At 48.9% G+C, this 20,819-nt stretch overlaps 1 long non-coding RNA gene across 1 annotated transcript; it reads right to left on the reverse strand.

Moving 5' to 3' along the window:
- Window positions 1–341: 341 nt before the first annotated feature.
- On the reverse strand, window positions 342–17,096 carry LOC109281803 (uncharacterized). The gene is made up of 4 exons (XR_002088579.2): window positions 17,034–17,096; window positions 8,926–9,029; window positions 7,284–7,469; window positions 342–556 (listed from the first exon to the last, which is right to left on the reverse strand). It is a non-coding gene; the product is annotated as an uncharacterized LOC109281803 (long non-coding RNA).
- Between the last annotated feature and the right edge of the window lie 3,723 nt (window positions 17,097–20,819).

Genomic DNA, 20,819 nt, shown 5'->3' on the forward strand with positions numbered 1-20,819 from the left:
GCCCCTTAGTACTGTGAGAAGGGTCTAAAAATCTGCCCTGCCCCATATTAATGGGGTGAGGTGCTCCTCCCTGACATCCCAGGCAGGACAGCAGTCTCCCAAGTGGTCAGACAGTGAAGCAAGGCCAGGATCAAGGGAGACTCAGGGAGCACAGCCCACCAAGCAGAGGATCCTTTCATCCTCTCCGAATCCTGGCAGATGGGTCTGGGCCTTGAAGAACTTCCTTTGCACAAAGAAGGGTGGGCTGCACCCATGGGCAGATCTAGAATTTTGAAAAGGAGGTACTGATAATGAGGTGCATCAACACACATAAAACAACACATATTTTTCTCCAGTTAAAAAGAAACTAGATACTTTACTAATATGCCAGAGGCCTATGGCTGCATTGTGCAGTTTAAGATTGAATCAAAAACATAGATAGCTTCATTGGAATGAGTTAAAAACAATCTTCAGGGCTGTGAAATAGAAGCTTCCTTATCAGGAGCAGGTGACAGACAGCAGAATTGCAGAACAAAGGATAGCTTGATTGGTGGAACATCAAGACCATCATTAACACCTGTGGAATGAAGAGTTTAGAAGGAATCAGGTGGATTATAATGAGCCATGAAGTCAATTGACTCCCTCAGTGCTGCCTGACTAGAAATGCTGCTGCCACTGCAAGGCAGTTGGTTTTAAAGTTTGGGTGGACCGGCAATCAAAGCACTTGCTTTCTTATTCGTGTTCCATATTCCTTTTTTCAGTCATTTCCCCCTTTTACCTGGCAAGAGCAAACACCTCCCAATCCCAGTCCCTTATCTCCTGCATCCCCACCCCCCAGCTGTTCTTCCTCTTGTTTTCCTTAGACTACTATCCTGGAACTATTAATAGCAAGGCATTTACAGCTCTTGACCTTGAACTCAGACAGGCAAACTGCCCCCACTTGAAATGCTAGGTCAGCAGTCCCCTGATGGATTATCTCTGAGTTTCCTTGAAACTACTGCTGCCTCCCGCTGTCAAGCAGAAAGAAAACTCCCCTGGCTCACACCCAGAGAGAGAGAGACATTTAAGGAAGAGGAAAAAACAAACAACTTCCCATAAGAGAGGCATGCAATATTCTAATATGCCTGTCACTTGGGACATCATGAGACACATCATTTGTGGTGATTTTTATTGACTGACTGCGAACCCCAAGGGTTCAAAGATCATATCGCAGGAGCCCCAAATGCAGGAGGTTTGTAAAATGCAGCCTGTTTGGGGGTGTTTAGATTTGCCTTTTAGATTGTACTTGGATCATGTTTTCAAGTTGTATCCTGCAACCAGGAGCACTGGAAACTTTAGATACTGGTATGAAACACTGAATTCCAAGGCAGGGTGGAGCTTTCAGGACAAGCACCAATAATCTTGAGATTGTGACAGGCTCTTGAGACTGGGCAATAAGGTTATTTTTCCTTATTAATTTGTTTATTGATTGATTTAATTTGTATTCAAGATATTTTGTGATGTTAGAAAGAAATTTAGAGGGTGTTTGGATAGGACAAGGGCAGGAATTCATTATCTTGGCCTCTCTCTGAATTTGGCAGTCCTGCCTTCCTACTGAATCGGCCCCTATCTGGACCCGAGTTGTCTATTTCCAGGGGATTATTGGTTCCATGCTGGGTTCTACTGGGAACTGCTCCCATTAATAGGGATCTACCTGCCACCCACTGAACAATACAGGAAAGGCAGGAGCTTTCCCATGATCCAGTGCCCAGTCTGAGAGTCCCTGCTCTTGGCTACATTGGAGACCCCTTGGTAACATTGCAGAGACCATGAACTTGTTAGGGGGTGGTTAAGAAGGATTTTAATGGTTACTCCCTTCCTAGAGAAAACTTACTTGCTTATTCTGTCAGACCCAGGCCCCAAGCAGAAGCCCCGTAGCAACAAGGGACTCATTCAGCACCCTGGTAGGGCTGGGTGTTATTCATCCCCCTAGATTCTTGCTATCCCTGCTGCCTGTAAATGGAAACATCTCCAGCTCCCTGTGCAACTCAGAGACCTATCCAGTCTGATCTGGTCCCATGGAGTATTTGCCTGCTGCTAGTCCCTGGGTCTGCTCCCTCAGGGAGGCAGCTATAGTGTTGCAGAACAGCTGCTGGTTATTCTCACCGCTGTGTTCCTTAGCACAGCATTTCTCAACCCATGGGTTGCAACCCAAAAGTGGCTCGCAAGAATATATGAAAGGTTTGTGAACAAACTTTGAAAATGGATCAACAAATTTGAAAAGTGAATTTGCCTTTAAAGGAGAAAAATGTGGGAAACAGTGGCTTTTCCCTTGCATGCTGGCAGAGTTCCAGCCTGCGATGGGCTGTTTGGGGCCCCCCATTCTCCACACACACCCACCGCCTACCCCAAATACTGGGGGCCTGGGGTCTGGGGCAAGGGACAGTGGATTGAGAGTGAGGGACACTGGCCATCTATGTTTACAAATGGGTCCTGATGCAAAACAGGTTGAAAACCACTGCCCTAGAGCATGTCCATGTCACCCTGACCCTGTACTCTACACTGTGGCTTCCACCTCTGCTACTGTCAGCAGGACAGCAGCTGCTAATTCTTGGGGCAACAGGTATCATAGTGCTTGTGGCAGGCAGGGGCCAAAGGTATGTGTCACAACCCAAGGGTGTGATTTGATGTGTGTGCGCTTCGGCACTGCTAAATTATTTCCCGCCACTCGGAGCTTTCTTTGCAAGGTGCATTTCTTAGTTGCAAAGAGAAATGCACGGTGCAAAGGAGTTCCCGCCACCCGCATGCAAATTTGTTCCACACTATTGGCCAGTTCTAAATTATTCCCACGTGGCGGCTAGCGATTGGCTTGCTAGCCGTATAAGAGGCTTGAGCGGTTTCTGCCCAAGTTGGAGGACTCCACAACCATCTGGAGGAGGAGAACTTCACGTCTCGTGAAGATCTCTAAGCGCTGCGGAGCCTATCAGACCCAGCGTATACCTTGAGAAAGCTATAGGGGTCTGATCAACCTCTGGCCTCTCCCCGTCGCCGAACGATCCCTCGATGAACCCCTTCCCTGCGCGCAAGTTCCACGGAGCCTAGCAAACTTCGTGTGAGTGTATCCAGAGCTCTTTCTCCGAGTTGTTTTCTTCGGTTGACATGACGGGCTCGTGTGTTTAGAGCCTTCAACCGGATTGGGCTAGAGGTTCGCGTGGAAGGAACTCTTGTCCACCTCTCTTCTTTTCTGTCTGTAACTGCAGCTCAAGCAAGTTTTCCTGCCTGCACCGCGACCATCTTCGGTGTAAGTAAAATAATCTTTAATCAACCGCTAAGCGTCCGTGCCTAATTCTAGCCCGCCGGCCTGCATTCCCCGACCCGTGTGCCAGGACTGCTGGCCACAGCCTGCGTTGCGTGCCCCCGAGAACCTGGGACCGCTTCCGGCCCGCACAGTATGAACCCATCAGTAACCTAGGGAAACAGGCCCAGGCCTGTGGTCACTGCAGAACTGTCCTGCTAATGCCTATGGGCTCAACATAAGAGGTACCCTAACACGTCACGAAGCAATAGCACAGGTTTTGTCTACATGCTTGTTGGAGGGCAGGCAGGGCCCTGCTGGAACACCTACTTCATACTGCTTTGGTCTTAATGTTGGCTTTTTATGGCTGCCACCACTGATCTGGTGGAGCACCTTCCACTACTTCCTGTGATTCTCTTACAAACCCCTGCATGAAGCAGTGGGGTGAGAGCAAGGCCAAGTGATTTGGCCAAGGTCCCACAAGAAGTCTCTGGCAGAGCAGGGAACTGAGCTCATCTCCCAGATCCTGTCTTCTGTAACCATTGGGCCATCCTTTGTCTCTGCAAGGGCATCCTCAGCTTTTCCTTGTTTCATGCTCACACCAGTCTCACTGATTCCCATTCCTTTCTTTGCTTCACGCTGTCACTCTTCATCTTTTTGTTCAGCAGCAGTCTCTTTTTATCTCCTCTTCCCACTCCCACTTTGCATTTTGGCCCTTTACTTTTGCTAGGGTTGAATTCCCAGATCCTGAACCTATTTGTCCTTAGATGTATCTCCCCGCCTCTTTTCTTGCTCCCTCTAGTATTGCCTCTCCCTTTGGCAGACCTGCTTCGTTTTGCAGATCCTCTCTCCAGGTCTCTTGCCAGACTCAGGCCCATTAAACCCAGAGATTAGATAGCAGTGCCTCCCTCCTCCACTGTGCAGAAATATGAAAGTGAAAGCAGATTTCCCTGGGGTGAATGAGGGCTGTTAGGTAACAAGCACTGCCTCTCCCTTCCAGTCCCTGTTTCAGTAGATGGCCTTGGCCCTGTGCACTATTTCCTGTCAATGGAGAAATGCCCTCTAGGTTGTCCTGGGTGGGGCTGGGGTGATGCTGGGACCCACAGCAACGGATGAGCAGATGCTAAGGGCCTGACCTACATTTACTCTTCAGACAGCTGGTACCTTCTGTGCGGTGTGTGGGCCAGCCTGCAGAAGCAGAGAGTGGGAGTCAGCAAGCTGCACACTGTGAGAATTCACAGCTGAGGGACTCCAGGCTCCATCATGGTTTCAAACTCAATAGAAAGGTTTTAGTGATGGGGAGTGGGGGATTTCTGTCCAGTTCCTCTGGACATGTATCCATGTCACAGAACCCATGTTCATGACTGGCATGACATGCCCTGGATCATCCACAGGAGGAGAGGTGGAGTACTGAATGGAATGGGCCCTTAAACCCTAGGCTTTTCTGATCCTCCTGGAAGGGGTGATGTTGAGGCACGTAGGCCTGGTGGGAGAAGCCTAGCATTGCTCAACAGTATTTAACTTGCTGCAGGTAGGCAACAGAAGTTGGTCAGGTTGTTCCTTACACATCACTAACACACCTGTGAAGAACCCAGGCAGGCAAGAGCTCAGTGGAAGCCAGGAGAGCCATAGAAAGTGACTCCCTCCCTGATACTGCCACAAAAGTCCTGGGACTGGCTAGTCTGCCTGTACCTGTGCATCTAGATAAAGTGCCAGCTAGCAGGCTGTTGCTTATAAAACACCTGTTCCTATCTCTGTCCCATTACCCTCCCTGGTCCAGGTATACCAGGGCTGGGCACCATCTGGCTTAGTCAGTCACCAGCACTACAGCAGGTTGGGTGGCCCCAGCAGAAGGCATGGCTACACATGGGTGCTATTAGCACAGTACAGGCTGAGCAGGTTGTGTGTGGGAAGAGTGGGGGCGATGCAATGGGAGTGTGTGAGGATGGAGACTGTGTGAAGGGTGATTGAGTAAGGGGTGAGCAACATTTGTGTATTTCAGGGGCATACAGGAGCCTTGCTTGTGTATACTGGCGTTAGCTGTGAGGAAGTGTTTGTGTGTGTGACGGAGCAGATGGATTGCTGCGTCTGCAAAATGCTATTCCTGCCGTGGAGCGACTAGCTCCAGTGCTTCCTTGCTCCCAGCAGTCTTCCTTTCCCATGAGGACCTTGCATGGCAACTCTATCTTCCCCTAAAACTCCCATAGCCTCTCTGGGTCACACCTGCTCCTCCTCAATGCCTCTGTGGGCATGGACACATAGTCCAGTGAGTTATGTTAACCTACTTTTGCCTCGCGGCCTCCTGAGGATTTGACTGTGTGTTATGACAGAAAGAAGAGCTGTGAAACTCCACGCCTGTCAACACCTGGGGCTCTGCAGTGCCAGGACAGCAGGCGGCCAGGAAGAGCTTGGCACAAATTCCCCTCTTCCTTGCAGCCCTGCTCCAGTAATCAGTGCTGTGCACAAAGGAAGATGGGGAGAGTTCAGTGCCTGGACTGGGAGAAAAACCAAAAGGGAAGCACTCCAGTGTTCAGCAAGTGCCCAGGTGTGAGCAGCTGGATGCTTTGCAGCTGCCTCTCCATATGCCCATGTGCAGAGGGGAGTGCCTACAGTGCAGTTCCCCATGAACATATATCAACCAGGTGTTTGTTCCTGTTTGTAGTCAGTCCCAATGTATTGCCTCACAGCAGAGTCCAGAGAGTGGGTATACAAAGGAGGCCAAGACCACCCACCCATTTTACAGGTGGGGAAACTGAGAAATAGAGCAGGGATATGACTTTCGTAAGGCCACCCACCAGGGCAGCTCAGAGCCAGAGTTCCAGTCCAGTGCTCTCTTAGCTCCAACGGCCTCTGAGTAGAGAGCCCTTGGCTGCCCAGAACAGAAGCCCTCCCCTTCCCTGTTCCTGAGTCCTGTCACCATTTGCCTAAAGAAGATCTGCTTGTGCTGCTGGAAAGGAAAGAAGTTCAAATTCACTTGAGACCATGAACTCTTCGCTCACACTACCCCACTCCATCTACCCTGCAGAAGGAGGGAGTACCAGCATTAACCAAAGGGAATTCCTCCAGCTCTGACCAGTTCAAACCAAGATCCCATCAGCTTGAGCCTGCTGTATGGTGAGGCTGCATTGAACTGGGGTGGCCCTGCCTTTGGGAATGGGGAGAGCACAGTCAAGGTAGGGCACTCCTCTGTAGGACCCATGATACTGTGACAGTTACCATGTTTAATGCAGCTGTGACATGGGGTTGGACTCTAGCCATCTTTTCTTGCCTCTGCATATGGAAGGAATGAAGCTCTCACTGTCTTAGGAAGACAGGCTTGGCTGAGTCTACACCAGGACAGCATTAGCACAGGTCCTCATAACTGTTAGCTCTGGTGGGGCACATGGTCTTCAGTGGTGAGAACCTTAGTACAAACAGGGCTGCAGCCAGTCTGCAAGGCTGGTTTTGGTTTGGCCCTACTCTGCAAAACAGGAGGAACTTGCCAGCACTGCACATGGAGAGGGACAAATCCATAGAGTGTATGTGCCCAAAGTGCCTCCATTTTGGGTAGATGCCCACCATGTCACGGTGAGGCAATGCCATGCTACCCAAAAGGGAATTCAGGAATGGGGGGTCCTGCAGGGGCAGTCTTAGGTGAGAGAGATCACAGTGACCTTTGTGAGCTGACTGTGGTCTCCTCTTCATTTCCTCTGTCTTAAAGCTTTGTGATATTGATGAATGAGGTTTTCTGCCCTATTCCCCCCAAACATCGGGTTGATTCATATGCCACTTGCACAGTAACCGGCATGTACCATCTCTGAAAGCCATGGCAACCATCCTGAAAGTAACATGCAATGATGCTAATGCATTGTGCATCGACCACGGCAGAAATAAATTCAGTCCCTGATGCCTTTTGAGATAGATTATATCACCGGCACACTGTGATTTAGCATGGCTGTTACTGCATAACTAGCCCAGAAGAGCTGGTGTCCTCTGGGAAATACTGTGCAGTTAAGTTGCATGTGTGTAAGCAGAACATTTGTTCCCCTACCTTTATTGCTGCAGGTTTCTGTGGCCAGCACACTCTGCATGTTAGTGAAGTCCCTTCAGCTGCACTCAGGGCAGAGAGCAGCAAGGTGAGACTTCTGCCTCACTCATTCCACCCATCAAGCTCATGGTAGTCCAGGGGCTCTTCATTTACTCCAGATGGGTTTGACCTCAGGCTGAGCTGAACCTGCTACCAGAAGGGAGATACAGAGAAGCCCAGCATCACACCGGAGTCCTCTTGGGAGAAGAAGCAGTCCTGGAGCTTTTGGGGTGGGGGTAGTCAGACTAGATAAAGCAGGGGCGGGCAATTTGGGCAGAGGGCCGCTTACTGAGTTTTGGCAAGCCATCAAGGGCCACATGACAGGCAGCCCAGGGCAGATAAATATTAATTTTCTAAATTTTTTAGGGGCCCCACAGGTCGGATAGAATGGCCTGGCAGGCCGCATCCGGCCCCCGGGCCACATTTTGCCCACCCCTGAGATAAAGGGATGAGAGGGGAAAGACAGAGCAGGGTGTGGTTGAAGATATGGGATCTGGCTGGTGGAAGAGGAGATAGCTTCTCCACAGACACTGATCCCTCCAGTAGGATTTCACTGCCATCATTAGTGCTTCCTAATGCATGGGGGTAGGAGGACCAGGAAAATAAATTAATTCAGTGCCATCCCTTTACTCACTAGCATCTGTGGAGTTGCAGCTCAAAAGATCTTTATTTCCAAGCTGTGACCAGCTTGCCTTAATTTACTGCCTTAGTGCTCACCTAGAGGCTCTACTTATTCTCAGAACAGTAGCAGCATAGGCCTTATCAATGTAACTAGCCTGGCTAAGGCACCTGAGCCCCTGTCTAGAAGAAGCTATCTCAGTGGGGAAAGCAGTTTTCTCCCTGTGTAAAACATTCAGAGCTTGGCCTTGCTGTAGAGGCTGGCAGAGGTCCCATTTGCAATGGGCTCTTTGGGAAGGGGTCACTTGTCTAAGAGCTGGTAAGCTCTTTCATTAGAATGGCCATCTTTGGTCCCAGCCCAGAAAGAACTTGTACTAGTGAGCTCAAGGGGCAAGACTTGGTGGTGTATTGTGTCATTTCCCTATTCCAATACCCACCCCTAATCACCTGTCTCATTTTCCTATTCCAACACAGATCCACAGTCAGGGATCTTTTTTCTAGTTCTCTCTGCCCCTTGCCCATTGCCCCATGTTGGCAGCTCCCTTCCTGTGTCAGGTGAGAAGCTGGGAAGCTGATGGTCTTGTCTCCCTGGGTGCTACCAGAGCATCCAGTCCTCAGTCACAGCCTGTTTGAGGAGAACACAGTGTTTGCATGGTGGGGAGGTAAGCTCTGGATGTGCTTGGCTCAGCTCTTTGCTTTGATTGGATCTCATATCTTCAGACTCACACTTGGAGATTTCTCATGATTAACTTGACTTCAAGCTCAGTGTCCATGGGTCTGAGTAACTCATAGGATCAGAGTAATGAAAGTCAGCAAAGACTGGATAGACTCAGAGGAACATTTTCAAAACCACATAAATGACATATGAGAGCATAAATCTCATTGTCAGACTTGACCTGGGTACCTGAAAATCAATGAGGCCGGGGCTCCTATGTGCCTAAATCACTTGAGAATGGCACATTGACCCATTGGAAAATGTTATCCTTACCTTGTCCATCATGCTCAGCTAATGCTGATGGCATTCTTGCAGCAGGTTGTCAAGTGTAGCTGTGATAGCTCCCAACTTGGCTGACACCTTGGAGATCTCAGGAGCTAAAATATGGGTTATGACAGCATGAGTGAACATTACTTAGCTATGGACACAATAAATTCACCTACTGTAGGGATCAGGCACTGGGGGGACACCTGACACCCTGACCATTAGACTGCATTTTACCAATCCCTTTGAAATGACCCAAAAGCTATTGTTTCCCTGCTACCTGGAGAGAAGATGTGACATTCTGACTGGCAATCCAACATGTGTAATAGACAGTAGTTTAGAGTTACTTCAGCCTCATTCTTCATAGTATGTATTACCTGCTGGCAAAAAGGAGAGGCTGTTGCCCCATGAACATGTTGACGATTCCTTCATATCTGGCATTGCTCTCGTCTTCATCCTCCTTCTTTCCTGGTGCTATGGGGTCACCAGAACTAAATGCTATCTTGGCCAGAAGTTATTCCCATTGGATTCATGCCTCTGTAAAGTAGTGGCACTGACAACACCCTGCCTCATTTTCTCTTCACCATCAGTATCTTGTGACCAGCCCCTTACAATCATCTGCCTTCTCTGTTTCCTAGACCCAGAGTCTAACGTGCATGGATGCCACCCCCCTTACATTCTGAGGAGGTAAGTAGAAGACTAATTGGGATGGACTAGTTGGGTCTTGCTCAGGGGATGAATCCACTACTGTAGCACCTCCAGTGAAAAGGAAAGGCAGGTGTCAGCAACCGCTGAGCCAGGGATGAGCCCCTGGCTCCAACCTACCTCCACTGAATGGAAAACCAGCAGCAAGCAATCCTCCAGAACAGTGCAGACTGCAGGGCACCCAAACATTCACACCCCTCATTGGGGAGCAGAACAGGGCTGGGCTTTCACAAAAGCCAGCAGGCGCTCTGCCAGCTCAGCTGTTTTGCCTGGCTCCAAGCAGCCTTTCTCACAATGCCATAGCTCTTCCCTCAACAGCCCATGGGAATGCAGAGAGTGCCACAGAAATGGAGAAAAGCTTTGTTTGGGGGAGGGAAGCAAATCAAAATTTCCAGGCCTCTACAACCACTGGCCTGAGCTTTGAGTAAAGCCTTCACTTGCTTCCTGTCTCCCTAATTAATGTGAATGACTCTGTGTAGCTGCTTCCTGCTGAGACTGCTTCAGACCTTGTCTGACATTAGTGCTTGGGCAGCAGAGATTCCCTGGATATGTAACAAAGAAGAGGATCCCCTTGCCTGCCCCATGGAAGGGCTGAGCTAACCTCAACCCATCTTACTTATATTTCCCTGCTCCTGCAGGAAGGGGTGAACCCATTGCACCCTCCACCTCTCACCACACACCCTCCATCTCTCAGCTGGGAACCAAAACACAGTACTTGGGGCTACACCGTATTTGTGGTCAGAGTCCTCCAGAGTTGGACTTGCCTTATTAATTTCCCCTTGATGCATTTCATGAGATGACCTCATCCTGCTGATGAAAGCCCTGCACACACGCACTTCCTGCTTTGTGGGGTGGGTTAAGCCAGCCCCCTCTTGGAATACAGGAGTCACCATGGCAGGGTTGGATCAAACTCATGTAGTTCAAGGACTGCACATTTGATACTAGTTTAGGTGGAGATTGACAATGGTGCCAGAGGGACTTCGACATTCACTCCCAGCTTCAAGCCAGTGTTATCTGGGTACTGAATTGCATTAGCTCTTTTGAGAATCATAGCTTGGAGCACTGTTGCTAAACCCTCTGCAACCTCTGAAAGCTTGGTTATCTCATACAGCTTCACCAAATAACTGAGGCAAGTACCAGCCTCAGAATCATTCTCATATACCATGTGCTAGTAACTAGTAGCACCATTTTATTAGTAACTGGTAGCACCTGTAGGGTGGTATAGTGGAGAGAGCACTGGACTGGATTCAGGAGATGTGAGTTTTATTACTGCATCTGTCATTGATCTCCTGGGTGGCCCTAGACAAGTAGCAGCATGTCCCTGTGGCTCAGTTTCTCCACCTGAGAAACAGGAATGTGGCTCCTAACCTCCTTTGAGATTCTCCCTTCTTCATCTCCCTAGGCAGTGTGATTGAAGCTAATTAATGGGATCCATGTATTTGGCTTTGAACACTGGTTTGCTAAAGGCATGATCAGATTGGTTACCAGGGCCTTCATCATCATATCACAACCCCTAATCAGGTCTGTCTATCAGGTCTATCCTGTCTCAGGAACTTGAGCTGAGTTATGTGAAGAGGGACCTCTCCGTCTACCTTTTCCATAACATGCCACCTCTGTGTGGGCAAAACTGTGTGTCACAGGGCACCTCGGTACCCCTGCTCCTAAGAGAGGAGAAACTGCCAGGGAGAGAGCCCTGGCAGAACCAAGTGAGCACAGCTGTGGGTTGCCGGAGCAACCAAGGGGAACCAGCTGCCTGTAGGGGGCAGGGCCTGGCCCTTATAAAGCTCAGGGCTGAGGCCAGGCTGGCAGTTCTCTGCCAGCAGCCTGGGAGGCAGGAGCTCTGAGTGTGAGGATGTGGCAAGTACAGCTCATGATAGCCCTGAGAGGATGGGCACTAGAGTTTAGCCATGCAGCTTGCATTTGTGTTACAGCCTAGGGGCTTGTGGTTTTGTGTTGTGTTATTACACCTGGAGGCTTGGGTGAGGCTGTAGGGGTTGGAGGAGGCCTCAATCACAGGGACCCCAGAGAGTGTGGGGTGCCCTAGCGCCAAGAGGGCGCATTATCTACATAGCGCCAGGGAAGGCGCAGCTCGCACGCCAGTGTATGAGCAACTGGCGGCGAGGAGCGCGGCCAGTAAGTCGTGGGCGCAACCCGTAGGTTGCAGATGAGGACCTAGACCCCGGATTGCGTGTGGGGGAACATAGACCCTGAAGGCGCAGCTCGTATGCCACTGCGCGAGCAGCTGGCGGCGAGGAGCATGGCCAGTGGGTCGCGGGCGCAACCCGTAGGTTGCGGATGGGGACCGAGACCCCAGATTGCCCCCTGGCCCCAGGAAAGGGGCGGTATTACTGAGGAGCCCAGTGTGGGCGCGGCGAGCCCCAGAGAGGGGGAACACCATTGTGTTTTATTGATTAGCCCAGTGTGGGCGCGGTGAGCCCCAGAAAGGGGGAACGCCATTGTGCTTTGTTGAGTAGCCCAATGTGGGCGCATGGGCATAGCGAGCCCGGCCACAGGCTAGTGTGGCAATCCCCCTCAGACCAAGGCAGGGCGCTGCGGTTGCCCCTGAGAAGACAGGGAGTAGCAGCGCAGGGAGCCAGAGTCAGGGAGGGTGTCCGTGCGGTTGGCCCATAGGACCGGAGGCCCGCTGGAGAGTCCCGGAGCGGAACCACACCGGCAGGGGAGGACCAGAGTGGGCTAGACGGGAGTCCCAGCAAGAGGCTGGGCACGAGAGAGGGAGCCCAGAGTGGGCCACATTAGAGAGGAGGCCTGGGAAGCGGGCGTATAGACCGAACAACGTCCTTTACATCTGCGAGGCTTGGGGCTTGGTATCGGGAGGTAGGAGCCACGCATAGCCCATAAGGCCAGGGCGCTTGGGTAGCGTGCATTATGCGGGGAGACCCACGAGGGGTCCAGGAGCTGACAGGCCCGAGGAAACACAAGGCAGCCTCCCTATTACATATATTCCATCAAGATGTGGCGGGCGAGAATGGAGGGTGCCCTTGGGCCAGAGTAGCACGGTGAGAGGGCCTCAAGGAGATCATGGCCCTCCGCGAGGACCCCGCCGTGACACTGCATGATTCTTTTTGCCATATCATCACATTGCATATCCACTCCACTTTTCCCCGACCAGGAGAGATTTGTTAGCAGCGATGCTTTATTCCAACTGAAGTCCCTTGTGGAAGGGAATACAGCTCTTGTCTGTAATTAATGCAAAAGTAGCTCTGTAGAGAGGTTGTTGGACACAGAGATTTGCCGTGGCCCCCTTTCTAGCTCTGTAGGGTGACTAGTAAGTGTTAATATCACTATACCAACCTCATCTACTCTAGTCTTGGAAACCTGCCAGTGTTGCTAATACGAGGTTAGCTCCATTGGTGTCATCAGTGCAAGTGCTGTGTCATCCACATAAGATGCAGATCAGGGCCTGAGACTTCTTAATGTCCTTGCTCTGTGGTATCTGCTTGCTGTGCTTTAGTAACTGCCCCAGTGATGTAATGGGAAATGACTATAATGCAGGGCTCTGGGAACCTACTCAGCACCTGGAGATAAGTATTGCCTAGACTTCCCAGTCTGGGCTACCCAGAACTTCACCTAACATACTGCTGCTTTGTGACCTGGCAAACATCTTGGCAGCAGAGGACCGTTCCTGTATTATACCAGTGAGAGCAAGAGTCAGTCAGGGCCCCTGTGTTTTCATCCCATCCTGTATAAGATGGCTGCCCTGCCTGGAGAATGGGATGGGATATCCCATACAAGTACAAGAGAGCAAAGCTCAGGGAAGTAGAGCATGAGGGACACATAAGGAGAGAATGGAATGAAGCGGAGGGAGGAGGAGAGGTCAGGAGTGGAGAAAGGAAGCAGGACAGAAAGTTTGGGTGATGGACAGGAGGGGTAAGAGGTGGTGAAGGAGCAGTTCCTTCACCGTTGCAGGGCAGATGTCACCTGTGGCACAATGTCATTCTGTGCCATCTCCTTGTTGTAATGTGCTCATGACCCCTTGCTACCCACAAGAGATACTATATGGTCCCACTCAGATGCTCTGGGAAGCACAAGTGAGTATGTTCTTACCCAACAATATTCATGGTTTAGTTATAGTTAGCCTTGTTGTTTGTTCAGTATTTGCCACATGGCTTAGCTGAATGGTTTTTGGTAATGGGCCATTCAGCATGACATTGCCTGTCATGACTGGCCAGGCAAGATACAAAGTATCATTTCTGTTCCCTGATCTGATGAGTAAGCAAGGTTATAATAGGTGCATCTTCCTGGCAAATAACACATAGCAATAAACTCTGGCGCAGTCCACAACATTTATATACATGCCCAGGACCACAGCATGTTGAGGCAGGGTGGAATAGCCCCAGCTAGCAGGGAGCACAGGAGGTCACCAGCCTAGAGCTGCTCCACCTCAGCTTAATGTGCTGAGGAGGGGCTGGTTAGTGTATAAGGATGCTACAGTGTGGGGCTAGCCAGCAGACAACACCTGCACGTTAGCACTCTCATACCTCAGCCAGCCCTGGTCAAAATCCACAGGTGCATTTTGGCGTACTGAATAGTTCTACTGCAGGATAGTACTTGTCCCAGACAGTACTATGTAGATAGTGATGCTTTACTGTGGAGTTACTTAATCAACTGTGCAGTAAAGCGTATGTGTGGATGTATCCAATGATGAGCAACTAGCAAGCAACATATATAACACAGGGTAACAAATGAGTAATGCTCTTATAACGTAAATAACAAGGGGTATCGCTCTTGTTGATGTACAGTACTAGGACCCATGTTCACATGTGACTCAGGCAATAGAACAAAGAACAGTCTCTTAACAACCCTCTTACATATGTGATGGTGACTGGCAAGTGGACATGGGGCCAGTCAAACCCAAAAGTCATTTAGAGTCTGAATGAGGCTGCGATCCTGGTATTGCATTGTTTGCCCAGCTGTACATTTAGGGAACCTTGGGACCCTCCCAACTTGCTGCCCAGCTTGCAGGGCTCAGAAACACCTCACTTAGCTTAGATTGCCCTGTAAAAAATCAGGATGTCTCTAGAGCAGACTGGGAGACATTGCAGATTGTGGCATGTATCCAGTTCTCACTGGCAAAGTACTCGCTGACAGGGGATGTTCTCAGCTCAGAGCCCTGAGAATGAAGCGTTGGCTGACATCTGTCTGACATGGTATTTTCTTTAGGATTTGTTGCATGCTGTTGGTTCATTGTTCCCTCACTGCTGCAGACATGCTTCCTCTGGCTGCCTCTTTGATGCTGATGCTTGTATCTGCCCATTGGGATTGTGCGGAGAGAGGTAATGAGACTATTTTGGTGAGACGGCTTCCTGGCTGGGATGTAAGCTTCTGCACGCATCACCCCATCACAGCTCTGGAACAGTAACCCAGGGCACTGAGGCAATCAGTCGGTTTGGAGCTGGGGCCCTTGTTGTTTTTATGCACTCAGGAAATTCACATGGATTTCTCGTGGTGTCAGCCAGCAGTTACTAGTCTTCAAAGCATGACTGGAAGAGGTGTAATTGAATCAAAGTTCACATGTGCCCCATGTGAGGGAAGGTGCGGGTGGGAGCTGGGAAGACATGATTTACAGGCTATTTGGAGTCATGATTATCAATTTATTCAATAGACTAGTCATCTAGCCTGGAAACCCATAACTTTTCGACTCCTTTCACAACCTACCCTTCCCCTCCAGCACATTTCTGGCCCTCTCTGTCCAGAAGTCTCACAACAGGGAGGTGGGAGATGCTGGGAACCATGGGAAGGATGTCTAGTAAAATCAGCTGATTTGATTATGTTATTGCTGCCTAAAGGATGTCACTTGCTTTGAGGTTTTCCCAAAGCAAAAAAGGCCTAGAGGCTCAGATTAAAGAGAAAAACAACACCAAGCGAAATGGGAGTGATTCATCCACACCATTAATCTGATTTATAAGGTTATTTCCCAAATGAAAGCTCTGTGTCACTGCATCCTAGCCCAGGCCACAGGTCTCTAGGCACCGACATCTTTGCTGATGTGGAACCTCACCCCTATCTACAAAAACAGCTTTAGTGGGCAACAAACCAAGAGTGAAGAGACCAGCTCAGATATTCAGATAGGCAAAGGGAATGTTTTTGTGCACAGAGCACTGAGGTCAGTGGCATCTGAGACCATTTTATTCCTCATTCCTGAGTACTCAGATAGCCACTGGATGTCTGGAAACATGTTGGTGACTCCTCCAAAGGTTCAGGAATTTCAGGCCAGGTAGTGGCAGTGATTCTTGGCAGAAATTAGGTTATTTACTGCTCATTATTAACTGTTCTCTAGATCAAAAATTTTCAGTCACTCTGTTAGGGGGAGCAAACCAGACAGCAAATCACGAGCCACAGAGCAGAAGTGAACAGCTAACCTTTGACTGCTTGTCCAAACTGCTAAGCAAATCCTCACACACAACAAATCTTTTTTCAGAAATCAGGATCACTCCATAAATGATTCATGAGTACAAGAAAACACTGCATTAGATTAGTTGTGATAAGCAATATGTCCAGGACTTGAAGCCAGAGTCAATGTGAAATTTCCCATCCTCATATGGCACAGTTATCCCCATGCAGAGGAGCTGGATCACAACCCAGGAAATATATAGGTGCCCTTCTAATGCCCCATGAGACTGTTGAGGCTTATAGAGTCTCACATGTCTCATGACCTTCAGTGACAGGTTTCCAGTGGGGATGAGTGGAAAATTCATTCTGATAAACCTGGTTTTCATTCTTGTCTCGCAAGGAGTCAGCACAGTAGCTTGTCTATGTTCAAAATAAGGTCAGTCTCTTCTCAGACTTGCACTTCTCTATTTCAGAGTGCCTGAAATCCTGTGAGGAAGGGAGTTCATCAGCTAATTTAGGCCTGGAGACAACCTGATCTGACATGTCTCCTAGGGCAAGTGGCTTGACCTGGGATATTGGTAGAATCTGGAGAAGCATCTGATTAATTGGGCCCTTATCTCAACAATCCAGTGGGGATAGAGTCACTCATTCTCATGCCTGGACCAGTTCAGAGAAAGTACTGGTGCACCTGCTTGACTGAAAAATAGACCAGGAAGGGATCTTTGAAGGATACATAGTCTGTTCCTCTGCCCTAAGACACCATCACCCCCTACCTCAGTCAGTCCCTACAGAGGTTGGTGTAACCTGCTCTAAAAACCATTACCTGTGCAGGTAATCTTTAGCAGTACTTAAGTACCCTTCTAGTCAGATAGTTTTTTCTGACATCTACTTGAGTCTTTCTTGTTGCAATCAAACTCTATTGCATCTTGTTCAATCCCCAAAGGACATGGAGAGCTGTTCATCGTTTACTTCATGCCCAAAGTTAGCTTAGCATGCACTGAAGCTCTGTCCCAAACAGTGAAAAACCCTTAAAGCAAAAGCAATTTTCTCCAGTTACTCACTCTGAAAAATGTTTCACCTGCTAGCTCCTGGGTTTCTCTCATGCAATGCCTCCTCACACAAGGGAATACTAACCTTCTCTGGGGCCCTGCAGCCTTTGAGTAAAATTTGAACAATCAGCTTAGCTTGTATGTAATTTCTTGGGAGTGTGCTGTAATTATATCTGTTCTGACTAGACATGTAGTCCACCAGACTCTCTGGCTCTGTTCAGTGACCGGCTCAGAGTCATTATCATAGGAAAGGGGGATCACACAATGCAAGTGAATTTGTCTAAAAATGCCAAGTGACATGGGTATCTACTCTATTGGTAGTACCAGCCCTGCTGTATTTATCATTGGCTCTCAGGCATTGACTTGTCACTGGGTCTCTCCCTGTCTATATCTGTACTGAGCTTTACCAAGATCACATAGAATCAAGGATAACAGTTACACCTACTGCTCTAAGTTCTCAGTAGTCCACGGGCCATTCAGAGCTTGGTCTCTTCTAGGGGCATGACACCTCCTTAAAAGTGTGGGAGCCCCTGGAAATATTCCCTTTACCATGTGTCACATAAAAGCATTCAGGTCATGTCATAGTTCTGCCAGTTACAATGGTTATCAGGAGCTGGGGCAGCTCAATGAATATGAGAACTGGCCTCCAAACTGTGTGAATAGTGACAGCCATAGCAGCAGAGTCACTAGTTGGCCTTTGTGAGTGTTGGGTCTCTGATAGATCCTGATTTCACAGAGCCATTCAAGATGCACATATTCATCCTTATCTCTTAGGAATGAGAGGGGTGACAGTTTATGTCAGAGAGCCATAATGCTAGTTGGTCTGCCAATGTGTTGGAGTTTTCTCTTTGTCTGGTTGACAAGGATCCTCAGCACCGTCACAACAGAAGTCAGTTGCACCCTTTGTGGGCATTCTCCCCTCTCAAACCTAAAATTGTCCCCTCCTGTAAAGGATGAGGCAAGTTGATTCAAAGCAGTGAAGGAAGCTCTGTGGATGAGAGGCCCCATTCTCTTATGCTCTTAGCTTGTCCCCTGGCCTAACTCATTACTGCAAGTTTGGACACCTGTACACGTGATGCCATTACTATGCACACATAATGAAAATGTCACTTTGTGTGGCTTAATGGTGTAACACTGAACATGTGCGAGAGTTTTGGGGGTTTTCAATGAGTTTGCATCACTGCAAACTAAACTACATCCAGACAGTGGCCACGTGTAGGGTTTGCACGGGGGTGCATGTGCACCCTCTGAGAGCGCCGATGCACCCCCTGTCAGGCCGCGCTCCCTGTTTAGCTGGCGGGCAGGGAGGCAGGTGGGAGCACCCATGCCCCCCCTACAAGCACCAGCTGGGGAGCAGGGCTGCCATCAAAAGCGGCGTGTCACTCCTGGAAGCAGCTGCGGGACTTCTGGTGAGTGAGATCACCTGCTGGGGCACCCCTCCCCCTTCTCCCTTGCCAGTGGGATCGGCCGCTGATGTCAGGGGGGCATGTGCCCCGCTTACTCAAGAGGCACCAGTCACCCATGCATCCCGATGTAGTTTAGTTTGCAATGTTGCAAATTGCAATGTTGCAGCTGTCAGCTCAGCCCCCAGCCATGGAACAGGCAGGCAGGCTCCGCAAAAAAAAAAAAAAAAAAGGATTGGGCCCCTTGCTGCTGCTGCCTTCAGCAGGCTCCTGGAGCTGGCAGGATGTCTGGGGCTGCCCAGTGTACAGGGCACTGGAAGCCCGGGTGGACTCAGGGAAGTGTTGGATTGGATGTCTCTGAGCTGGGGCAGTACCTAGTCAGCTAGCAACCCACCTGAGTGGCTCTGCACCCTGTGTACCGTCCCTGCTGCCTTCTCCAGCTATTGTTTCAATTTCGGGTACATACAATAAAACTCTGAGGACTAAGCCCCCATCACATGTACAAGTGCCCTCCCAATGTAAGACCACTGAAATCAGCGTAGATATGGGATGGAGCAAGTCCCAAGTTCCCACTTGTTTATATTTTAAATGGTAGTTGTATTTGTTCATAGTTGTGCCCTATTGGCTGGACAAACCAGGGCAACACAGCTAGAAGGTGAAGCATCAGGTGAGGGGCAGGGTTAGTTGGCTAGAAATGGCTGGAGAAGAGCAGCTCTGAGGGCACAGCTGTAACTGCCGCTACTTAAAGCTGGCTGGAAAACTGTCAGTGGATGAGTTTTCTGGAGAAAAATATTGTTTCATCGTCATTGAAATCTTTGATAAGAACTTTTTTTTTACTAAATTTCTACATGGTCCCATTAATCATTTTGACTTGCTTGTTTTATTGTTTTATTACATGTGTAGCAGGGGGCTTAAGCCGAGCCCCTGTTACTAAGGGTGAAACTAAGACACAGGTGAACAGTGGGGTTAGGACACACACACTGGGAATAGATAAGGGGGTAACGACCACACCTAGACATAAAAGATGGGGTGAGGCACAAAATGTTGCCCTTGGGGCACTAGAAGAAAGAAGAAGAAGAAACTGTTTTCAGCGAAGGTACCTGGAATATGAAGGACGCTGCGAATGGGGACACAAAAAGATGACCCTGGTCTGGTAAGACATGGAGGAAACCCTTACCACAGGGATAAGTGGCTGGAGATCAGCCAGCAAGACCTTGGGGAGGCGGGAGACATGATCCCTGGTGGCTCTAATCCCTGAGACAGTGCCAGGCATCAGAAGCAGTGTAGAACTGCTGTGATCGGGGGAAAGGAGTGGCGAAGGAGCTTCACCCAGGACAAAAGAGGCCAGTAACCAGCAGTATAGACCCTTGCCAAATAAAACAGACACTTGCAAAGCATTCCACTAGGTGGTCTGGTGTCTTTTACCCCTCCCCTCAGGGTTTAACATCAGATCTGTTTCCATCCCCTTAGTCGTGGCAGGAGAGACTTGAAGAAGGAGGCAGCAGACAGCAGATCAACTCCCACAACATGATATTTTATTGCAAAATTGTATGTTTTTATAATTTATCTTTTTTATTACTGTAAGCTACTCTTAGCCTTTTGTAAGGAGGGTGTCATATAAATCTAATTAACTCAATAAATAATATACAATAATTATATATGCATAAATGATGTTTAGCATGCTGATATTATACCATTATATCAAAAGGAAATAAATCAAAGTTGAAACACAAGGTTGGAGTGTTACTGAAAGAGAGCTATCTGACATGATCAAAAAGCGGCATTTGATGGTCCAGGATGCAATTTTTTTGTGTTGGAATTTTAATTCCAAGGGAAATCTTCATTTTACCTTGTGAGTTGGAATATTTTTTCCCCCTTGAAATGCCAGAATTTCCAATAGAACAAAAACACTGGTTTCCTAACAGGTCTGCAAATAACCTCACATTGCCGATATTCATCTGGAATCATGGCCAGGCCAAGGACAACTTCAACAGATATTTTGCTGTATAAGCATAAAATGGGGCCTGGAACATTTCTGGCACAGAGTTAGATTCAAGTCTCCTAAAAACCAGTAACTGTCCAAAAAATGTGTACTCTGGGCGCCTGCCTAGTAGGAAATGGGACAGGCTCAGAACGTCCCAGGAACAAAAAAGGTTTGAAAGCAAGTTAAGAATAAAATAGCTCTGGGCTTTGGCCTCCGTTCTATATTTGTTATTTTTAATTTTTGGAACTTAGAACTATAAATAGCCTGTCTCCTCCCCACCTCCCCAAGTGGTTAGCAACCCTGATTCCTTCCAGCTGTTGGGCTCCTTGCAAATTTGCTGACCATGTGCATCACAGCTTGGGAAGGGGACAGAGAGGAGAGGAGGTACTCAGCAGAAGTCAAGTGGTGACT

This window comes from Alligator mississippiensis, chromosome 8 (genome assembly GCF_030867095.1).
Source record: "Alligator mississippiensis isolate rAllMis1 chromosome 8, rAllMis1, whole genome shotgun sequence".
Taxonomy (NCBI): Eukaryota; Metazoa; Chordata; order Crocodylia; family Alligatoridae; genus Alligator; species Alligator mississippiensis.